Below are 6,369 nucleotides of genomic sequence, written 5' to 3' on the forward strand. Positions count from 1 at the left end.
CATTTATTTTTTGTGGGAAAAGACAGACAATAAACACATAAATGACGGAATACATGGTATGTCAAGTTGTAATAAATGATGTGGAGAATATTGGGGGAGGGAGTGCAAAAGAGGGAGGTACTATTTTATATAGGGTGGTGTCTTTTAATTTTGAGTGGGAACCCAAAAGAATCGAGGGAAGCAGTCGTGCAGATAATGGGGGGTAGAGCTGCCTGGTCAAATGGAACAAAAATAGAAAGGCCATAAGGCAGGAGGAGGCTTAGTGGTTTGAGGGGCAACACAGAGGCCAGTGTGAAGGGAGTAGGGGGGGACATGGCGAGAGGAGGAGGAGATGAAGTCAGAGAGGTGGCAGGGGCCAGATCAGGGAGGACCAAGGACGCCATTGTAAGGATTTTGGTTGTTCCCCTAAGTACAAGGAAAGCCACTAGAGGGTTTAGTGGGGGCATAACATGATCTGACTTCACCTTTAGAAGGAATCAACTCCAGCTGCCATGAGGGAAATAGACCTTAGGGACTAAGGCAGAAGCGGGAGTTAGAAGATTATTATAATAATCCAGGCAGGCAGGAAGTGATGAGGACTTGAAAAAGAATGATAGTCATAGAGATACTGAAATGGTATCAAATTCTAGACATATTGTGAAGGTAAAACTAGCAGGACTTTCAGGTGGATTAGATGTGGTGTATGAGAAGACAAGATAAGACCGAAGATTTTTTTTTTTTAAGATTTTATTTATTTATTCATGAGAGACAGAGAGAGAGAGAGAGGCAGAGGGAGAAGCAGGCTCCCAAGGAGCAGGGAGCCCAATGTGGGACTCGATCCCAGGACCCTGGGATCATGACCTGAGCCGAAGGCAGACGCTTAACCATCTGAACCACCCAGGCGCCCAAGACCGAAGATTTTTGAGCAATGGAGATAACCAGCTCCTGGGAAGACTGAGACATGAGTAGATTTGCATGGGGAAAAGAAGGGAGGGAGGGAAGATGAAAAATTGCTCTTAGAGATGAATTTAAGATGACTTTTAAATATTCACTTCTAAAATTAGATAGACTAGAATAATTCAAGGGAAAGGTTGAGGCCTTGGCATTATTTCAGGGCCTGAGACATGAGATCCCCAAAGAAGTGAGTGGAAATGGAACTGAGAGGAGTTTCAGGACCAAGCCTTGGAATATCCAACACCGGAACGGGCTGATCTGATTGTTGTGCGGCTGTTCAGATGTTTCATGCTGTCATCCCCCCAACCAAAATACCAGCTCCCTGAGGCTACAGCCCAGTCTTTCTATTCCCCACTGTGCGCTGTGCCCACAGTGAGGGCTCAATAAACAGTTGGTGTATGAATGAATAAATGAATGTACCAGGCAATGTTCAGAAGGGTTACCAAGATAAAGGAAGAAAAAGTACATGAGGACCATACCAGATATATTTCTCCAGTCCCCATCACTCACTCCTTTCTCCCCATGGGAGAAAGAATGACTTACCTGCTTGATGAACTTGGGAAAGGAAATTGAGACTCAGAGGCTAAGCAGACTCTGGGCTCTTACATCTTATCAAGACTGCCGGCTGGGGGCTAGGAGAGGGAGAGGGGGTGATATATTACACCCCTCTTCAAATCCCAATGCATTGTTCTGTGGTCTTTTATGACTGGTTTCTTTCACTTAGCATACTGTTTTCAAGGTTCATCTGTGTCATAGCACGTATTGGTCCTTCATTCGTTTTTATGGCCAAATACTATCCCATCGTATGGATATACCACCTTTTGTTTAGGCATTTGTCAGCTGATAGACATTTGGATTGTTTCCACCTTTGGCTATTAGGAAGAATGCTACTGCAAACATGCATGCGCAAGCTTCTGTGTGGGCAAATGTTTTCATTTCTTGTGGTTATATGCCTAGCTGTACAATTGCTAGACCACATGGTATCTCCATGTTTAACTTGTTGAAGAATTTCCAGACTGTTTTTCGAGGGAGGTGCACCATTTTACATTCCCACTAGTAGTGTATGAGGGTTCTGATTTCTCCACGTTTGTTATTATCTGATTATAGTTGTACTACTGGGTGTGAAGTGGTATCTCATTGAGGTTTCAGTTTGCATTTTGCTGATAGATAACAATGTTAAGGATCTTTTGCCATGCTATTGGCCGTTTATATATTTTCCTTTATTCCTTTCCCCACCACATACAGACTGGTTTAAATCCTACTTGTATTGGTTGACCTTACATTTTTAACATTAACTTGAGGCTTTAAGTCAAACATGATAGTTCTTATCCTCCCAAACACAAAGACTTTAAAAGAAATGTACCACTTCATCCCATCTTAACCGTTATCTAGTATTTTATTCCAACTTTATTTTTTATACAGGTTTATTGATAACATTATCTTATGAAATCAGTGCTCACTTAGTAACCTGAGTAAACACTCACACTTGCCAATTACATGTTTACCATTGCTCACTACATCTCACTCTTTCCTTCTGAGTTTGATTTCCTTCTTTCTAGAGGACATGCTCATGTACTTTTTTCAGTGGGGCCTTATGAGTGATAAATTACATTTCTTCAATTTTCAAAAAATTCTATTATTCTTGGATGGTAGTTTCTTGTGTGTAGATTCTAATTGACAGTTACTTTGCTTTAATATTTTGCAATGTGATTCCACTGATTTCTGAATTATATTATTACTGTTGTTGGTGTAATTATTATTTCTCTAGGTAATTTGTCTTTTTCTCTGGCTGCATTTAAGATTTTGTGTGTGTGTTTTGTCTGACTTTCATTTTTACTTCTGGTCTAGATGTCTATTTTTATTTATTCTGCTCAAGTTTCATTATTTTCCTTAGATATGAAGAGTCACAATTTTAGTCAAATTGGAAAAATTCTCAACTGCTACCTTTTCAAACTTTATCTGTTCTTCATTTTATCTCTTCTTTCCTTCTGGCCTCCTATTGATTATAGGTTGGCCCACTTCCTTCCTCCTCATTTCTTTCCTTCTTTCATTTTTCCATCTCTATCAGTTTTCACTGCTTTCTGAGTATCTACCACAGATTTAGCTTCCCAGTCTCTTTTCAGCTCCCTAATGGGCGATTCAATCACTTTTAGCTTTTTCTTTTTTTTTTTTTTTTAAGATCTATTTATTTATTTATTTGAAGGGGGGAGAGGAAGAGGGAGAGAGATTCCCAAGCAGACTCCATGCTGAGTGCAGAGCCTGACTCAGGGCTCAATCCCATGACTCTGAGACCATGACCTGAACCGAAACCAAGAGTCAGAAGCTTAACCAACTGTGCCACCCGAGTGCCACCCCCCCCCAACCCGTGCCCTACTTTTGCCTTTTCTAGAACTTATATTTGTGTCTATAAAACTTGCCTGGTCTTTTCCAATAGTACATTATTTCTAGGGTTTCGATTCTTTCTATTGTGTCTTTGATCATTTTGAACATACTAATTTTATACCTTTCAGATTGTGATTTAGTTATTTCAATTTCCTAGAGTTCTGTATTCTTGATTTTTGTCACTCATAGTAGATTGATTCCATATGAGTTCAATACCTTTTGAGGAACCCATCTTTAGTGTGAGTTCTTTTTCTCTGACAATCTTTTCCAAGTGGTTTGGCATTTAGTTGTGCCAGGCAGAAGTATCAAAGGCTTAGACCAATTTTTTATGTTATTTTTTCAGTTGAGAAAGACAACTAAATGAAAAGATAGAACGAATGCCCAGGAAACTGGATCTAAGGTAAACATGTAGAAAGCGGACAGGTAGAGAGTTTTGAGCAGAGGAATGACATGATTTACTTACATTTCTAACAAGATTACTCTGGCTACTCTGCTGAGAATAGATTGTAAGGGGGATAAGGGGTAGAAGCAGGATACTAGTTAGAAGGTATTACAATAATAGAGAGGCAAAAGTGGCTTGGACCAGGGTAGTAGGAATGACTTGGTAAGAAATGATCAGATTATGAATATGCTTTTCTAACACTTTTTATTGTGAAATGTACTAAAAATACATAAAGTACATGAAACACAAGTATACAGCATAACAGTAATTATAAAGTAAACACCTATGTAGCCACCACACAGGTCAATAAAAAGAACACCACCAGGACCCCAGAAGTCTCCCATATAAATCCCTTACCAAACACAAACTTCTCTCCCTTGAAAATGACCTGCCTTTTATAATGATTATGTCTTTGCTTTTCTTTCCTGTTTTTAAACTTTATGTAAGTAGGATTATACAGTGTGTAATTTTGTGTCTTGCCTTTTCTTACCCAGCATTGTTTGTGAGATTCGTCCATATTGCATGGAGCTATATTAGGGTTCTTTGCAATCACACCAGAATATTGGATTGTCCGAAAATGGCTCGCTGTATTTATCTATTCTATTGCTGATAGACACTTGGGTTGTTTCCAGTTTTGAACTATCATGAATGTCCTTTGAATATTATTGTCTACATCTCCGGGAGCACATGTATGTGTCTTGCTCTAACATGCATCCAGGAGTGGAAGTGCTAAGTCATAGAGTATGATATCTTCAACTTCACTAGATAATGCCAACCTGTTTCCCAAAGTAGTTGTAACAGTTTATCCTGCCTCAGCACTGTTTGATGATTCCAGTTGCTCTAGAACTTTAACACTCAGTATCTCAGTTGTTTTAATTTTAGCCATTCTGATGTAATATTATATTCCATTTTAATTTTCAATTCCCTGATTATTTATGTGATTGGTCACATTTTTGTATGTTCTTGGTAATCTGAGTATCTTTGAGGATGTGCCCGCTCAAGTCTTTTACCCATTTTTCTATCAAGTTGCCTGTCTTTTTTTTCTATTTGCACTTTAAAAAAATTTTTTTATTTAATCCTATATTTGCTATATGTATAGCAAATACCTTTCCCCATTCTGTGCCTTGTATTTCACTCTATGGTGTGTTTTGATGAAGATTTTAATTTTAATGTTGTAGAATGTACTGATATTTTCTTCTAGTTGTTTTTTTTATATCTTGGGGGGAAAAAAAAAACTTCCCTACCATGAGATCAGGTAGTTTCTTATGTAACCTTCTAGAAGATATAGGAGAAAGTAGTTTCTTATATTACCTTCTATATTTATTTTTGCCTTTCACAGTAGGTCTTTAATCCACCAGGAATTGATTTTTTTACTAGTAGAGTGATGAAGGGGTCCCATTTCTTTCTCTCTTTTCCTTATCTGTCACCACCTATGTCTATCTCCTGAGATTTACTCATTTTTCCTAGCCTCACTTATTATAAAGTACATCCTTTCCCAACTGATGCATCACGCAACCTCAATCATTCGTCAAGTGTTTGTATATATGGGGATTTGTTTCTGGGCTCTCCACCATGCTCCATTGTCTATTGTCTATCCCTACTTCCATACCACACTGACACCATTACTACAGCTCTGTGTTAGCTTTGATGTCTCATAGAACAAGCCCTCCAACCTTCTCCTTCATCTTCAACAGTGCCTTGGCCATCTTTAGTCCTTCCTACTTCCGTATAAAATTTTTTAAAGATTTATTTACTTTAGAGAGAGAGAACGAGAGAGTGAGAGCAGAGGGAGGGGTAGAGGAAGAGGAAGAGAATTTCAAGCAGACACCCCACTGAGCACAGAGCCCAAGGCAGGGCTCAATCTCATGACCCCAAGATCATGACCTGAGCTGAAACCAAGAGTCTGACGCTCAACTGACTGAGCCACCCAAATGCCCCTTCCATATAAATTTTAGAATCAACTTGTTAAGTTCCACAAAAAGTTGGGATTTAATCAGGATTATATTTATTCCATAAATCAGTCTGGGGAGAATTATCATCTTAACCAGTCTGTGAGCTTAGTATAGCTCTCATTTTAGATATGTCCTTTTTAATACCAGTATGATTTTATTTTCTTTGGAAAAAGACTTACATATCTTTTATGAGATTTAGTCCTAAACGTAATATTTTATGCCATTTAAAATCATATCTTTAAAACATTTATCATCTGGTTTTGCTGGGAAATAAAATGATCAATATTTAAAAATTGATTTTGGTATCCAGTAACCTTACCAAACTCTCCAATTAGTTCTAATATCTTATCTTAGACTCTATTGGAGTTTCTGATTATCTCCAAATAATGACAGTTTGTTTCTTATTTTGCAGTCCTTAGAACTTTCCTTTCTTTTTCTTATTTATTGAGCTGGCTAGGGTCTTTAGTAAAGCACTGACTCCAAAGATTTCATTGAATTGATTAAGTTTGGGTTTCGTATTTTGAAGGCACAACCAGCAGGATTTGCTGACTAATTATAGTTCAGCTCTGAGAGAAAGAGAGGAATCAAGGTTGAGTTCAAGGTTTTTGGCCTGAACAACTAGAAGAATGACATTATCATTTACTGCAGGCAAGGCCAGAG

The sequence above is a fragment of the Halichoerus grypus genome, chromosome 3 (genome assembly GCF_964656455.1).
Source record: "Halichoerus grypus chromosome 3, mHalGry1.hap1.1, whole genome shotgun sequence".
Taxonomy (NCBI): Eukaryota; Metazoa; Chordata; class Mammalia; order Carnivora; family Phocidae; genus Halichoerus; species Halichoerus grypus.